Here is an 18,433-nt window from a genome sequence, read left to right on the forward strand (position 1 = left end):
AGAGATAACATCCGGAGGAATCATCCAGTCCCACGACCCAATAGGGAACGACACCAGCCATACGTTAGGACCCCCGCCCCACCTTCTCTCTACTATAAGGAAGGCCCATCCAAGCCGAAAACGGGGACACACCGGAATGAGAGAGGTATGCCTCCCTTATTATCTGCTCACAATTTTTGTGTGTCACTTACAGAGATAGTCTACGCCCAGGAGAAACTCAGAACGAAGGTGAAGTGGCCGCTAAAGATGAAGTCCGACCCGAACACCAGAAAATCCGATGCCCTTTACGAGTTCCACCAATAGCGCAAACACAAAATAAAAGATTGCATCGCCCTCAGGCAAGAGATTGTAAACATATTGCACCGGGGACACCTCAAAGAGCTGCTGAGCGACAAGGGGAGAAATAACTTCACCAGAGGATGTGAACACCAAGGCCCGCCGAAGCCACCGTCACCAGCTCGTACTATTAACATGATCATCGACGGTAGCGACGACTTATCCATCAACGGCATTAAATTCACCACCACTCACAAACTCAAATGATCTATCACTCGCAAACGGTATGACAAACTCGAAGAAAGTATCATCTTCAACGAGTCAGATGTCGACGGTTGACTTTCCCTCACAATGATGTTCTCGTCATTACTTTGAACATTTTAGATACTGATGTCAAACGTATCAAGGTAGACAATGAAAGTGGATCGTGAATTATCCATCCTTGAGTCCTCATCTAGATGATACTCGAGGACAAGATAGTACCATGCTGCATCACACTAATCGATTTTAATAATGCAGTTGAACGGACATCGGGAGAAATTACACTCCCTATCTTGACCGGCGGCGTAACGCTGGAGACGACATTCCATATCATGGACCAGGCATCCGCATACAATGCCATAGTAGGACGACTATGGATACATCCAATGAGAGCCATCCCCTCCAACCAATACCAAGTAATCAAATTCCCAACACTTTGGGGGATATTCAGCATACGGAGAGAACATTGCATGTCCTGGGAATACTACCATATCACCTTAGACAACACGACAACACAATAGAAAAAGACAAGGAAAAAGAGCCATAGCAATCAACAAGGTCGAGGTCGACACAAGAAGAGATCAGGGGCGCCATCGTGGATCCCGAAATGGTCGAAGTCGCGAACTCGACTGTAGAGAACCTCGACCCGTTCAATTAGACCCTAGCGACCACAGCAAAAAGGCCTATATCGGCTACTAACTCTGAGAACCAGGTAAATTTAGTCAATTTTTAATAACTAATGCATATTTGTTTGCCTTCAGCCATGAAGATATGTCGGGCATCCCCAAGGAGATTTACATACACAAATTAAACTTCGATCCACTCTACCCCCGGTAAGGCAGGTCAGACATAAATTCAATCCTTCCATCAATGATGTCGTCCATGAAGAGGTGGAGATTAGAAAATGGCACCATTAGGGAGGCGAAATACCCCAAATGGATCGCCAACGTAGTGATGGTAAAAACAAAATGGGAAATGGTGGATATGTGTAGACTTCACTGACTTGAACAAAACATGCCCAACAGATTCGTTCCTGTTACCACATATCGACCAGCTCATCGACACAACGGCTAGGCAAGAATTGTTGAGTTTTTTTGGACGCGTACTCAGGCTATAACCAGATACTTATGGAAGAAGATGATCAGGAGAAAACAGCGTTCATCATCTACCGAGGAACATATTGTTATAGGGTCATGCCATTTGGGATGAAGAACGCAGAGGCTACATATCAAAGATTGGTCACGAGGTTGTTCAAAGATCAACTCAGCAAGACCATGGAAGTATGTATCGATGACATGTTGGTCAAGTCCATAAAGGTAGAGGACCATATTGCCAATTTGAAGGAAGCTTTCTACATACTAAGACGATATGAAATGAAATGAAACCCGGAGAAATATGCGTTTGCCGTAGCCTCTGGGAAGTTCTTGGGCTTCTTAGTGTCACAATGGAAGATCGAGGTCAACCCAGACCAAATCAAAGTTATCGAAGGGATATCGGATCTCCTGAGTACCAAGAAGCAAGTCCAAAGGTTGACTGGTCGAATCGTCGCCTTATCGAGATTCATCTCACGTGCGTCTGACAGATGTCACAAATTTTTTGGCATACTCAAAAAGGACAACGGCCTCGAGTAGACACCCGAATGCATACAAGCTCTGTGAGAACTGAAGACGTATTTTTCATCACCACCCCTACTCTCAAAGTTCGAACCCAAGGAACATCACCTCGTTTACATGGCCGTCTCCGAAGTAGCAATAAGTGCAAACCTGATTCGAGAAAGTAAATGTATGCAATCTCCCATTTATTACATTAGCAAAACACTTGTTGATGTCGAGACGAGGTACCCGCACCTCGAGAAACTGACCCTGGCACTAGTCATAGCTTCACGAAAGCTTAGACCTTATTTCTAGTACCACCATATCTCAGTCGTTACAACCTTTCCTCTAAGAGGCATTTTACATAAACCCGAGCTATCGAGAAGGCAGGCCAAGTGGGCCATCGAGCAAAGCGAGCACGATATCCCATATCAACTGCGAACAACGATAAAGTCGCAAGTGCTCGCCGACTTCGTCGCAGACTTCAGTACAAAGATAATGCCTCAAGTCGAGAAGGAAGTCGTCCAAGCTTCTCTCCAAAAATATGACCTCTAGGTCCTATACACTGACGGTGCATCCAACTTTTTCGGATCCGGGCTGGGACTCGTACTCGAGGTATCTACCGGCGAAATAATCTGCCAGTCCATAAAAAGCCCAGATATGACTAACAACAAGGCCGAGCATGAGGCCATAATTGCGGGATTTAGGCTAGCACTCAAATATGGGGCAAAGTGGTTGAAGCTCAGTTGTGATTACCATCTTGTAGTCAACCAAGTCTCAGGTACTTTCCAAATCAAAGAATAAAGGTTGCAAAAATATCAGATCGAGATCTGTAAGCTGCTGCCCGAGTTCGACAAATGCCAGCTCAACCAGATCCCGCGTGCGCAAAATGCCAAAGCAGACAGCCTCGCCAAATTAGTTGCAGCTACCAAAAGCATCATGACCAGGGATAAAAGCGTAGTCCACTTCCTCAACTCATCGTTAGACCAAATCGAGGTAAGATATGTAAGCTTAACTTGGGATTGGCACAATCGTATTATCGCATATTTGTAGGACGGCGCTCCCAAATGACAAAAAAGAAGCCAAAAAACTAAGAATGCAAGCAGCCAGATACAATCCCCTCCATAGCGACCTGTACAAAAGGACATACGGTGTCCCTCTAGCGGAATGTTTGGGCCTAAACCAAACCCAGCGCGTCCTCGAAGAAGTCCATGAAGGACATTGTGGTGCTCACTCTAGCAATCGAGCACTTGTTAGGTATCTCATATGGTCAAGATACTAATGGCCCACCATGAAAAAGGACGCCTCTGAATTCGTGAAAAAATGCGAACAATGTCAGATATACACCCCAATAATTCACCAAGTAGGCAAACATCTCCACTCACCCACCTCTCCGTGGCCGTTCATCAAGTGGGGAATGGACATCGTGGCCCCCTCCTAGCAGAGTGACGTAACGTACGATTTCTTTTGGTTTTAACAATCTCCTCCATAGCGACCTATACAAAAGGACATACGGTGTCCCTCTAGCGGAATGTTTGGGCCTAAACCAAACCCAGCGCGTCCTCGAAGAAGTCCATGAAGGACATTGTGGTGCTCACTCTAGCAATCGAGCACTTGTTAGGTATCTCATATGGTCAAGATACTAATGGCCCACCATGAAAAAGGACGCCTCAGAATTCGTGAAAAAATGCGAACAATGTCAGATATACACCCCAATAATTCACCAAGTAGGCAAACATCTCCACTCACCCACCTCTCCGTGGCCGTTCATCAAGTGGGGAATGGACATTGTGGCCCCCTCCTAGCAGAGTGAGGTAACGTACGATTTCTTTTGGTTTTAACTGACTATTTCTCTAAATGGGTGAAAGCAGGAGAGTTCGCCCAAATACACAAACAAGACGTAATCACCTTTATATGGAGAAACATCATCTACCGATTCAGCCTACCCAAGGAGATCAGCTACGACAACAGACCTTAGTTCACTGGAAATAAAACCGGCGTATTCTTCGAGAAATGGCATATTAAGAGGATACTTTCAACCCCGTATCACCCGGCGGGTAACAGACAGGCGAAATCCTCCAATAAGTCCATATTAAACATCATGAAAAAAAAGCTCGAAGACGCCAAGGGACTGTGGCCGGAGATACTCCCAGAAGTACTATGGGCGTATAGAACTACCCCGAAGACGAGCACAGGAGAGACACCCTACTCTTTGGTCTATGGGACCGAAGCAGTCATACCGGTCGAAGTCGAAGAACGCAGCCTAAGGTACTCAAATGAAAGCGATACTAGTAATGATGAGAGTAGAAGGCAGGAACTCGACAAAATCGATGAACGGAGAGATATGGAATACATAAGGATGGTCGCCCAGAAGCAGCAAGCAGAATGTTATTACATCAAGAAAGCAAAGGTCCGACCGCTCAAAGTCGAGGACTACGTACTCAAAGCCAAAACTCAAGCGAGCAAAGACCCACGGGAAGGCAAACTGGGAACAAACTGGGACGGCCCATACAAAATTACGGCCAAAGCAAATAAGGGTTCGTTCCAATTAGAGATAATGGAAGGAAAGCAATTACCGAACAATTGGAAAATCAGCCACCTCCAATACTTCATCTTCTAAAAGGAAAAAGTGTCCCCAAGTCGTACTCTTTTTCCCTCACATGAGTTTTGTCCCATTAGAGTTTTCTCAAGGAGGTTTCTAACGAGGTGACAAAGGGGACACTTCGAGTCGAACTGTGCGAGGGAGGGACTATTTTTCTCTTTCATTGCTCGACTCCTCAATACTCTCCAAGTCAAACAATGAAGGGACTAGATAGACTGGGACTAGGACTGGAATGCCAACCAACACCCAAAATCTGTAACTTTCTCCAATCATGTAACCATAGCAACAACGTCAAAGTAATAAGAAACTTACGTTTATCATAACACCTTTTGTGTTAAGGTTAAGTTCGATCAAGTTCGAACAACACCTATCGGCCCTCGGCCGTGATTCAAAAAAAGGTTAAGTTTGACCCAGCTCGAACAACACCTTTCGGTCCTCGGCCGCATTTTAATAAAAGGTTAAGTTTGATGAAGTTCGAACAACACCTATCGGCCCTCGGCCACGACTCAAAAAAAGGTTAAGTTCGACCCAGCTCGAACAACACTTTTAGGCCCTCGGACACATTTTAATAAAAAGGTTAAGTTCGACCCAGCTCGAACACACCTTTCGGCCCTCGTCACATTTTTATAAAAGGTTAAGTTCGACCAAGTTTGAAAAATACCTATCATCCCTCGGCTACTAGTTAATAAAAGGTTAAGCTCGATCGCGTTCTTATAACACCTACCGGCCCTCGGCCACTACTTGGCAAAAGACCAAAATCAACTAAGTTCAAACAATACCTATTAGCCAAATCTAAATAAAGAGGCACACCCGACACATATAAAAAAAGGGCAGATACGACCCATAAATATTCGTCAACAAGGCTACGACCAAGCAGTGGCCGACAACAACAGAAAGAACAGAAATCATAACAAGCAAAAAACAAAAGCAAAGTACACAAGTGCGGAAACAAGTAACAGGTATGAAAGAAGGCGCATAAAACAACTTAAACATTCATATACAAATAAAGAGTTCATAACAAGGGCTCTTAAAGATGCCGGCAAAAATACACAAAAAGGTCTAAGAGAAGGACTACTAGCCCTCGCCATCATGGCCCTCGGCGACCTCACCACCTCGGCCCCCGGCACCCTCGCCACCCTCGCCACATTCGCCCTGAGGATAAGCGGTATCACACCAGGCGTCCTCCTTAAGCCGGTCTGCACCCTCTTCTCCATCCTACTCGCCAGGTTGAGGCGTAGCAGGATCATATCCACAAGCGACTCGAGCTTCACGAGCCTTAACCCGGGCATCTTCAAGGGCAGCCTTAGGAACGGATCCTGCTATATGCAAGTCCCGAAACATATCTAACTGGGTCTCTACATGGATCCATTCTTCGTATAACTCCCGAGGTACATTGGGAAAATCAAAAGTGTTGGAAGAGGACGGTCGTGCAAGTAGTTGAGCCTTCTCGGCCTCTAGAGCGGTCACTCGATTATGAAGGACGGAGTTGTCTTTCTCCAGCTCCCCGATCTTCTCTTCGAGCCGGTCTTCCTTAGCTCTCGCTGTCGATTGATCATTCTGCCGCTCAGCTCAAAGAGTCTTATTCGCCAACTCGAACATCTCCACCTTCATCCGAGCGTCCAAACGAGAGGACTCCGCCTTCTCAAGTTCCTCATGTTTCTCGGCAATCTCGCCGCTGAGCTGCTATATTGGGCCTCTATGCCCCTGCTAACCTTAAGCTCCTCTTCCCTAATTCTCAATATCCCCTTGAGGACGCCACACTTCTGTATGGCCTACACTAGCTCCTCGTTCCTCTTCTTTAGATCTTCCCTCAGGGTCCCCATGTCGTCGCCCTCGCGAACCGACTGCGGAGATCCCAATACTTGCCATGATGCTCAACGTATTTATCTTTCAGTTTCATGAAGATCTGTTTACGCCATTTCTCCCTCCGGGCGCTCTCAATTTCTAAAATCACCGTCTACAAACAAATAAAGAAGAGAAAAAGGTCAGAACTTTGAATGCTCTAAAAAATAGGAAAACGTTTCTATAACAAACACTCACCCTAAGAGCGAGGCCAGCAATGCTCCTCGACAAGGCACCGTCATTTATTTCCTTAAGGGTCTTACCCTCAACTTCGTAATAAAGAGGACCGAGGGCAGGGACTACCTCCTTAGTGTCCACCAACAAGTCACGATCCATAGGGATCGTGATAGTCCTTGAGCGCCCCTCTAACCTTACCTCGAGCTAGGTAAGTGTCACGACCCAAATCGGAGGGCCGCGACGGGTACCCAGTGCCTTACTCAACTGAGTACCAATATAACATATCTTTCTTAACACCATCATTAGGTAAATGGGCCATAAGGGCCATCATGAGATAACTGGAATAAAACATAAGGGAATACTAGACATACGACGACCCAACATGATATAGAAACTTATACACGTGACATACGGGACTATAAGGCCGACATGATTATTTGTACACTCAAAACATAGGCCGATAAAGCCATACAAGTATCCATATACATTACATCTGTCTGCAAACCTCTTAGAGTACATAAACGTCATAAATGTCAGGGCAGGGCCCCGCCATACCAATCAATACATGTCCAAATCATACTAACTAAATAGGCAACTCCGGAGCAAGTGGAGTGCACCAACACCTTCCGCTGAGCTGATAACCTACTAGGAGGACTATAGACCTGTCTATCGGGACATGCGGGCATGAAACGTAGTGCTCCCAGGCAAAAGGGACATTAGTAGAAATAAAGTACCGAGTATGTAAGGAATGAAAGAAACATGGTGTAAAGAACTCAACATATAAGTCTGAATATCTCTGTGAATCGTGAAATATTTATAAAGTCATGCATATACGTGTAAATGTCATACCATGCATATAACGCTGTAACCTTTCCCCATATCCCATCTGGTCATGGATCAGTGTACATGTATAAATGAATGCAATACATAATGAAGTAAGTCAATAAGATCTCTCGGATAAACTTTATCAACTTACATATTTTTCTAAGACTCGTGAACATATGATATAATAATAGGACACATGGGGAATCAAAAACATAGGCACTCCTAGTACTTGTATGAATAGAGCCATTTATGAAAGTTGTGTGTTTGCTCGTTTCGTTTGTATCATATGGATCATGCCAAAAGTAAAGAAGGGATAGCCTTAACATACCTTTGTCGTTTACCTAACCACACGATGTCGGTTCAGCCCGTTAGTACTTCAATCTACAACAAACAATAAGGGACCATTGTTAAGCTTACGGAAGCTAGAACTCAATGAGCGACTAGCTCATCTACAAAATTTTGGACAACACCTCCACTTATTCTTTTCACTTTCCTCAAATCCACAAACAAGACCAACATGTCAAGAATGTCAACAAACATATATGTATCAATATTTAACCTCATATTCATTACAATACATCACCAAAACAGTCCACACCATCTCACCCAACAACCAAGTTCTAACTTGCACTTTCCAAGCCTTCTCTTCTTCCAAACACATCAACCACAATAGCAATAGTATTCTTAAGTTATTTCTACTGATTTCCAGCCATAAAACATCAAGAATTCAACTCTAAAATAGTCCAGCAACTACAACACTTCAACATGAAGTTCAACTTACTTCACAAGTTTCCTTTATCAAATCAATTAAATATATATAGATGATCTTAAATACATATAGGAGAAGTTAAACCTTACATTGGCAGCAAGAATACTCATCCAACTAAGCTTTACTTCAAGCTCAAATAAGCTTTTTACCCCAAACAACAAAGTAGAGAGATAACTAGGTGATATTGAACTTCCAAGAGAGAAATCACCTTACCAACTTGTGGATTTGGTCTTAAACCCTAGGATAACTTTGAAAGAGATCTTGGGCTGATATTTTGGAGCTCATTCACGTTGCAATAGAGAGAGAGGGATTATGAATTATTTTCTATGTGAAATTGAGATATATCTATATTTATATGGCCCCACTAATGGGCTTGGAAAGATGGGTCTTGGGTTGCCCCAAGACTTGCCCATCTCTATCCTTTTACATTCCCTTTTAATTTGATCCACAAGCTCTAAGTAGGTGATGCACCTACTTGTCACCTACTTAATCAAGTAGGTGATTCATGTTGGTCCTTTTTATATTTTGAAACATGTGTCTCATCCTCATTAAATAATTTAGACATGAATCGAGTAGCTCAAGCAAATAGGACGGAAAGTAAGTTGGTGAAACAGGCACGTCGGGTAAGCAAGTAGCTCGTTTTTATTTGTCCAAAATCTCCTTTCTCACGTTTAAGTGCATTCGTCCTAAACCTAGTCGTTTGTATGTTCAACGAAAATACAGGATGTAATATCATTAGATCACTTTATATACTTTCAAAGAGAATCTCATTTCCGAGCTTACATTAATTGACTTACGACGTACTTTCACGTACGAAAACATGGGGTGTAACAGTAAGCCCTTCTTCAATCATTCTCAGGTCGTCTGCATTGACATCAGAACCTCACTCATCACCCTCCTCAGCAATGCTTTTGCCCCTATCGTCGGTAGGCAAAGAAGCATCCGCAGCTGTCCGAGAGGTTGAAGCCTCCCCTCATCGCGAAAGGTTAAGGACATCAGCAACTGATGGTAGGCAATAATTACGTATTTTAGTCACTTATTGCACTCTAATTCACTACACTTTATTTGTATTTGAGCTTTAATTAGTAGTGTTTTGCACTTATTGTGTGTTTTATGCCTTGTAGAAGTGATTCCGAGCTATGTAGATGTTGTGAAGCAAATTCGAGCTATTTGGAGCTTTGTAGTCGGAGTAAAAGCCCAAGGGATTAAGTCGGGATCGTGTTCGGGGGTCGAGGACCAAATTTGGACGTCAAAAATCAAGCACAATCCATACTCTGAGAAATTTGCATTATCGCAGCAGTGTATTTGGGCAGCCTGTTGAATTGTGATACTCTGTGGAAATCCCCACTAATGCCCCCCATGGCGCATTGCCCCATGCGAAGCGCCTGTGTAATTTTTACAGAGCCAATGTCCTATTTCGGCTAGGAGAAGGTGGTTTCGTCTGGGCCTGACCCTACTTGGTATAAATACATGGAAAAACGTTATTTTCTAGACTTTTGGACATACTTTGGACCTAGGGAGGCTAAGGAGGAGTTGGAAGAACACAAGCACAAGGATTTTATCATTCCTTCCTCACTCAAGACCCGAGTTTGGATTGAATTTATGTTTTCACATACTTTAATTTTATTTGTGATGAATTTCTCCATATCTATGGAGTAGTTCTCTTTAAGGTTTGATAGATTTGGTGTATTGATGATTGTTTGTGGATTATAACTCTAGTTTTATGTATTGAATCGTTTTTGGATGATTTAATTGTTGCATCTATATTCACTAGTTCATGTAATCGAGAGAGGCATAACTTGTGATATCTTTGCATTATATTGTTGGTTGAATTCATAGATTCTTCTAAGTAATCAAAAGAGGCTAGTTGAATCATTGATTAAAGATAGTTAGGAGGATAATCGAGAGAGGTTCTCCTAAAGACCAATCAACTACGCATTCTTGCATATCTTCACGTGCTTAAATTGGTTCATCTCGCGAGGTTGAGACTTAATCGAGAGAGGAGTTTCTGTTGAACATGTGAACTAATAATTGAGTGAATTCGAGAGACTCACTTAAACATTAGAAGTGAATTATCTAGAGTTAGATCCCAAATAATTATCTTGTACCTATCCTATCAAAACCCTATCTTCTCCCATTGATAACCTTCTTTGCTTGTTCTTTGTTTCGATTGTCATTAGTCAATAGCTTTAGACTCTTAGTTAATTTTAGTTAGAAATTATATAAATCTCAATTTTTGATCATCTTGGATAGCAACCAAGCTAGAAACTACGAGAATAATATTTAAATCCAATCCATGTGGATACGATATTATACTATACTATATTTGATTAGCGAGCATAATTTAAATGTGTGTTTCGAGCTCCTCAAATTTTGGCGTTGTTGTCGGGGATTGGCAATCAATAGTGTTTGAAATAGTTCGTACTACTAATTCAGGAATTTTTCTTTTTATTTTTCCCTTTTTACGGTTGGTGTTCTTTGATTGTGCGTGGGTTATAGGTTAAGATTGGTGCATGACTCGAGCTTCTATGAAAGAAGTGCTACCATACAAGCCAGAGATAGAAAAACAACTGCAACATCTGAGAAGGGAAAAAAATCTCACTGAAACGTTAGAAAAGGTTGGGCAATCCTCAACCAAAGAAACTATGGCTGGAAAAGGTGACGATAATGTAGATTTGGCTGCAAGAGAGGCAGCCCAACAACGAGAAAAAGTTGCACGGGATGCTGAGGAAGCAGCTATTAGAGACACATATTATCTATGAAGAAGAGAGGGGTCGGAGAATTGCTCAAAATCATCCCTTGGCTGCAGACCAGTTCGAAAATATAGCTCCCATGCCTAGGAGATCATAGGGCGATTATGCTAGACCAATCTATAATCAAGGGTTATCAAGTGTTAGACCACCTCCAATTGCAGCTAACAATTTCGAATTGAAGCAAGGGTTGCTTCAAACCCTCCAGAATTGTTGTGTCTTCAGAGGGAAGATGAACGAAGATCCAAATACACATCTAATGGACTTCGAGGAGATTATAAACATAAATACAATGGTGTGTCATAAGATGTAGTGTACTTAAGGGCATTCCCCTTCACACTCAAAGATGACGCAAAGCAGTGGCTTCGAAGCTTACCCACGGGATCGATTAGAATATGGGAGGAGATGGCCAGAAAATTCCTTGATAAATATTTCTCCTCAGCTAAGACGGTCGAGTTTAGAAGAGAAATCCATAACTTCTGCCAGAAAGAGACTAAGACTGTTTTTGAAGCATGTGAGAGGTTTAAGGAGATAATTAGAAAGTGTCAACATAGTGGAATTGAACTCTGGATGCAACTCCAGGACTTTTGGGATGGATTGACACCAGCCTCACGTAGAACATTGAGCAATGCAGCTGGAGGCTCATCGATGAAGAAGACTCCAGAGAAGGTAGTTACAATTCTTGATGAGTTGTCTGAAGATGCAAATCAGTGGCCCTCTGAGAGTGCTGAAAGAAGAAGATCAACTGGTGTTCACCAAGTTGATGCTAATACATATGTGCAGGTACAACTAGATGTTATGGCTAAAGAAATAAGAAAGCTGACCTTAGCCTCGATACAAAGTGAGACTCACGCAGCTTGTGATATATGCGGAAGAGGACACCCTACTCATGAGTGTCAAGCCTCAACTGAGGAAGTGAATGCTGTGAGAAATTATAATTTTAATGCAATGGGTCAGAAGCACCCCGGATTTTCATGGAGTTCACCTGGGGGTACCGCTAATGCATGGCAACAAAACAACCCCAGATTTCAGGGACAAGGAGTTTCTGGTTTTATGAATCAGTTGAGGTAGCAGTTTCATCCTCAACAGCCTAATCAGCTCGGTCTATAAGATCTCATGAAGGCCTTCATTGTGAAAACTGATGAAAGATTTGAAGTACAAGGGGCGGCAATTCAAAATTTAGAGAAGCAAATGGGACAAATTGCAACAATATTATCTGAGAGGGTTCCAGGAACTCTCCCTGCTGATATTGAAATAAATCCCAAAGAAATAGTGAATGTTGTAACCTTGAGAAGTTGGCAAGTGTTGAAAGATCCCACCCTGATTCAAAATGATGTGATACTTGAAAAAGAAAGCAGGAAGGAGCTGAAGAATGATGTTGATAAAAAGAAGAAGGGCCAGATGAAAGCCGAGAAAAAGAAGAAGGAAGAAAAATCGAGAAGGGAGGAACATGAGGAGAGCAAACATATGCCTGCGCTACCTTTCCCCCAAAAGCTATATAGAAAAAAGCTGGATAAGCAGTTTGAGAGATTTCTGGATGTGCTAAAACAGATCCATGTGAACTTACCATTCACAGAAGTGCTCTCACAAATGCCTTCTTATGCCCAATTCTTGAAGGTGATTTTTACAAAGAAGAGGAAAGTAGAGGAGACCTCAATGGTCAAGCTCACGGAGCATTGCAGTGCGATATTGCAAAATAAACTCCCACAAAAGTATGGAGATCCAGGGAGTTTTATTATACCTTGCTCTTTAGGAACTATTAATTTTGATAAATCTTTATGTGATTCTGGTGCCTCAATTAATATAATGCCTCTATCTATTTATAGGAAACTGGAGAAGGAGATTGGAGAGATAAGGTCTGCACCAATATCGTAGCAACTGGCAGACCAAACGGGTGGTCGAGGACCAAGTCTGGACGTCAAAAATCAAGCACAATCCGTACTCTGAGAAATTTGCATTACTACGGCGCATGGGGCGGTGCGTGGTGCGCCGTAGCAGTGTATTTGGGTAGCATGTTGAATTGTGATGCTCTATGGAAATCCACACAAATGCCTGCATGGTGCATCGCCCCGTGCGGCGCGCCTGTATAAGTTTTACAGAACCAATGTCCTATTTCGGCTAGGAGAAGGTGGTTTCGTTTGGGCTCGACCCTACTTGGTATAAATACATGGAAACCGTTATTTTCTGGACTTTTGGACATACTTTGGACCTAGGGAGGATAAGGAGGAGTTGGAAGAACACAAGTACAAGGATTTCATCATTCCTTCCTCACTAAAGACCCGAGTTTGGATTGAATTTATGTTTTTCAATACTTTAATTTTATATGTGAAGCATTTTTACATATCTATGGAGTAGTTCTCTTTAAGGTTTGATAGATTTGGTGTATTGATGATTGTTTGTGGATTATAACTCTAGTTTTATGTATTGAATCATTTTTGGATGATTTAATTGTTGCATCTATATTCACTAGTTCATGTTATCGAGAGAGGCATAACTTGTGATATCTTTGCATTATATTGTTGGTTGAGCTCATAGATTCTTCTAAGTAATCGAAATAGGCTAGTTGAATCATTGATTAAACCTAGTTAGGAAGATAATCGAGAGAGGTTCTCCTAAAGACCAATCCACTATGCATTCTTGCATATCTTCACGTGCTTAAAGTGGTTCATCTCGCGAGGTTGAGACTTAATCGAGAGAGGAGTTTATGCTGAACGTGTGAACTAATAATTGAGTGAATTTGAGAGACTCACTTAAACATTAGAAGTGAATTATCTAGAGTTAGATACCAAACAATTATCTTGCACCTATCATATCAAAACTCTATCTTCTCCCATTGATAACCTTCTTTGCTTGTTCCTTGTTTCGATTGTCATTAGTCAATAACTTTAAACTCTTAGTTAATTTTAGTTAGAAATCATATAAATCTCAATTGTTGATCATAGTGGATAGCAACCAAGCTAGAAACTACGAGAATACTATTTAAATCTAATCCATGTGAATACGATATTATACTATACTATATTTGATTAGCGAGCATAATTTATGTGTGTTTTTCGAGCTCGTCAGTAGCCGCCCCTTCGGTCTCCATCCCCTCGAACTGAAGAGATACGCCTACATCAGTTTACACTGGACTCGGAGCCTCGAGACTCGGTTCAACATCATCTCTTACAAATCTCACCCAACGAAAAGTCCCCTTCCGTCGCATCAACGGCCAGAGTGACTCAGTCACCCACATCCAGAGACCTCCTCTTTCGAGGTTGAAGATCTCCGTCACTAGGCAAATGCTCATCATCCTCTTCAATAAGTGAATATAGAGGAAGGGCAGAAGTCTCAACGGCCGGAGCGAAAACGGAGGTGGAAGTGGCGACGAGTGGAATTGGAACGAAGGCAGGATCGACCGTAGTTGAGGCAAGGGCAGAGACTGGAGCTGTAGTGGCTCTCCTCTTCCGAAACTAGGGCGTGGGAGCTCTCGACCTCCTCGTAGACCCCCCGACCAAAGATAAAGAAAAATAAGAATGGGAGACATAGGCAAAGAAACCACGACGTTGACGGTAGGGAGCAAGTTACCTGCTGAGGGAAGAGATGGCTTAAATCTCTAAGAAAAACTCGACCAATCACGTATCCCCACTGTATGAGGAAGAATCTGTCTAACCCAATCGGCAATGTGGGTCACTATATAGAAAGGTCGAGCAGTAGCTGCAAAAAAGGGAAAGCCGATTAACCGACCCACAGTAAGGAAAACATTGGAAACAAAAAAGATATATAAACAGATACGAGCACTTACGAATAGAGTTCCAAGCCTCAGGGAAGCCTACGGCGGCAGACACTACGACCCCGGTCTTGACAAAGAAATAGTCAAGCCAAAAATGCCGACTAGCCTTGTCATCCATCCTCACCACCAAACATTTCCCCCTGCGGTGGCGAAGATTAAGCAGAGTCCCTCGATAGGAATAAGGGGCGAAGATATGGATCAAGTGGCGTACTGTTATGTCAATGTCGGCCAATTCAGCGAATTTCATCAAACATCATGATCACTTTAAAGATATAAGGGCCGAGCTGCGCCGGGCATACATTTTAGTAGCGGCATAACTCTTCTATCAACGACGGGGAAGGAAACGAATATCCAATTAAGAACGGATATGCGTAAAAGGCGCAGAAGCCGGGACGATGAACCAACACCTCGTCGTCGCCCGCAACGACCAAGTCCACTTGACCAGGTAGGTCGAGTGTAGCTTGAGTTCAGTTAATCGCTCAACCGTCATCATAGATTTAAACCTCTCCATCACCACTTCCAGTGCCTTGTGAAAGTCGAGTTTAGCATCGGGATATCGAGGTACGATATCCTCTACAGTAGGTAGGGTTTCCTCCTCAACGGCAGCTCCGCCGTCCTCCCCCGGTCAGGGAAAACAACATCTAGAGGGATGGAGTGATCTTCCATGTGGATATCTGATGGGAGGTCCGACATTGTTGTGGAAAGAGATAGAGAAGCAAAGAAAAAAACATAGAGGTAAAAGGGTTCTGCTAAAAATAAGAAGAAGCTCTGCTTATTAAGGAGAATGAGTGTGGAAAAGTTTCAAAATCAATGAACCACCCTATTTATAAGACTTGGGGGCACTAGAATAGAAACGACAGGCCATGATTAGAATGGAGATTGAAACGACAAAACCAATCAAGGTTCACGCGTGAATCGACGCAAGGCATCAGGGAAATGGCGTCATCATGACGCATGATGTCATAACGTCACCCTTTCTCATGGACCGGATGGCTCTAACAGACTTATTGGGAAATTAAGTGCGGCCCTCAGAGAGCTACGTTGCTTGATCGTTACGACGACCATGATCTATGTAGCAAGCTCGGTAAGCTAGACCACAAACGACTCTATTCACTCATCGACCTCGCCCGCGAGGACGACCTCGATAAGTGGGAGGGACTAATTGTATGGGTCAAAATATACTTTTGATATGGGCAAGCCACGTCAGCACCATGATAGCCTTCGTTGGCTGCCACGTGCTATCAGTAAGGTCTCCACAAAGATCTGCCCCGGGTCGAAGTAGCCTCAAAGCGATGAAGGGTGCGGTCGAAGAGTCAACAAGGTCAAGGTCGTGAAGTCATCGTAGTTCAAGGTTGAGGTCGAGCATCTCAGACAGAATTATAACGGCTAGTTTTAAGATTGGACACAAAAGAGAATATTTCAGTGAATATTCTCTGCACCTGTACTGTTAGGGTTTCTAGAAATATGTTTCCTATAAATAAAAAATGACACAATGATATGGGACATAAGATATTCATTTGTAAAAAATACATTGACTTTATAGGGAGAATCTGGTCTTATTACAAGCATACAAAAATAACCTTTTTACTAAGATTCTTGTCTAGCATTCCCACTGGATCATTCATCATTGTGAGAGAGAATATCCACATATCTCACCCCTTTTCGGGTGACTCACACGTTTTTATTTACTTAAATGTCATTTATTGCTACTTGTTATTATTAATTCCATATTCTATCTTTATGGATCATTGAACACTGTCAGTATTGCTTACATTCATTGTCATCCGGACAAACATACAAGTTATTTGTCATAAAACCGATAGCTTTGTCTTTAGAATATTATTATTAGCTAAGATTGACTCTTCTTTATTTAATTCTAACTAGTTGAACCAAGATCTATATTTTTGGTCAAACAGTATTTGGTTGTATTGATTGTCTATTTGAATGATGGGGTCTTTTGGAGAAAATCGTGCGGGATTGGTCCAAAACAGACAATATCACACCATGTTAAGAGTATCTTTTAACCGTTTTAGTCTAACATAACATTCCCACTCAATTTAAAAAGTTTTTATATGCTAGTAAAGATTATTTTAATTCTCCTACTGATTTTCTTAACCTAAGAATTAGTAGAGACAGAGAATCTTTATCTAGTATTAATTGTTAAATTCTGTGAAGTAATCATTACTTAATCCTTATTTATCAATATCTTGCGGTGACTTTATCTGAAAAAGGATCAAAGTCAAGGTCTTCTGGCTGCAAGTTGTATGATTATTTTCTCTGTGACATAAAGAATTTTAGATTGCATCTCATCCTTCTAATATTTTTGTTTCATTTTTCTTTAAATGCCATTCTTTCTTCTAGTGAATAATTTTCTCTATACCATTGCTTCTTTAATATTATTTTTTGGTCTAACACATAATATTCTTAAATAATTTCTATTAGTTTCAAACTCTTCGCCTGATGTTATCATCATCAAAGAATCATATGTTTCTCCTGTTTTTGATTGGAGCATTTCACTAAGAATTGGACTGTCAGAGCTATCTATTTTTACTGGTTCATATTTAACTTTGGGGATTGTTTAGTTGAGTTCTTTCTATTAATAAAAACTTGCTATATAAGAAGTTTAATTTTTAATCTGAGAAATTAATAAAAAATATGGCTATGATTAGTAGAGTAAGAACTTAATAACTTTTTATTTTATTAAATTACTTTATCATGCAAGTTGATATGCTTTAAAATACCCAAATATGATAATTATTTACCATTCTTAGGACGACATCTAATCTTAATAAACAAGAAAATAATCAACATGGTCCATAATATATTGAAATTGCAGTTACTTTGGCCCTTAGTATATCCCATGATAGATATTATCCTTGATGCACGTAAAAGGGTGAATATTTTGGTCTAAAGCCCTAAACCTAATAGATTTCCATTAGGGGCTGTTAAGTTTAACCCGTCGGCCTATGAGCAACTCATGTGACAATCACAATACACTAAGGACCATATGGTTATGATTATTAAAGTAAAAATTTACTAGCATCCAGTATAACAATAACAACAATAACAAACTCAGTATAATCCTACAAGTAGGGTCTGGAGAGTGTAGTGTGTACACATACTTTGCCCCTATTTTTTGAAGGTAGGAAGATTATTTTCGATAGACCCTCGACTCGAGAAACAGTGACAAGCAAGCAACCAACCATAACAACAACAAAAAAAAGAAATAATGACTCACGTGTACTAACAAATATCTAGAGATAAGAAATACAAGAATAGTACTAATATTATCAGTGAGAAAGACACAACATATAATAACAACGTCTAGGGACATGAAATAAGAATATTACTAATACTACCGTTAATACTAGGAAACACCCTGGACTACCTAACAATCTTCGATCATAATTCTCGACCTCCACGCCTTCCTATCTTGAGTCATGTCCTCGATAAGCTGAATCAACGTCATATCATGCCTAATCACCTCTCCCTAGTGTTTACACTAAATTAGTATATATATATTTTTTGGCAATAACTATAAAATATTACCATAACAAACAAAACTAA

General features: G+C 41.5%; 1 non-coding gene across 1 annotated transcript; it reads right to left on the bottom strand.

Moving 5' to 3' along the window:
- Window positions 1–11,548: 11,548 nt before the first annotated feature.
- Window positions 11,549–11,654, bottom strand: LOC117276255 (small nucleolar RNA R71). The gene has a single exon (XR_004506494.1). It is a non-coding gene; the product is annotated as a small nucleolar RNA R71 (small nucleolar RNA).
- Between the last annotated feature and the right edge of the window lie 6,779 nt (window positions 11,655–18,433).

The sequence above is a fragment of the Nicotiana tomentosiformis genome, chromosome 3 (assembly GCF_000390325.3).
Source record: "Nicotiana tomentosiformis chromosome 3, ASM39032v3, whole genome shotgun sequence".
In the NCBI taxonomy this organism is placed as follows: domain Eukaryota; kingdom Viridiplantae; phylum Streptophyta; class Magnoliopsida; order Solanales; family Solanaceae; genus Nicotiana; species Nicotiana tomentosiformis.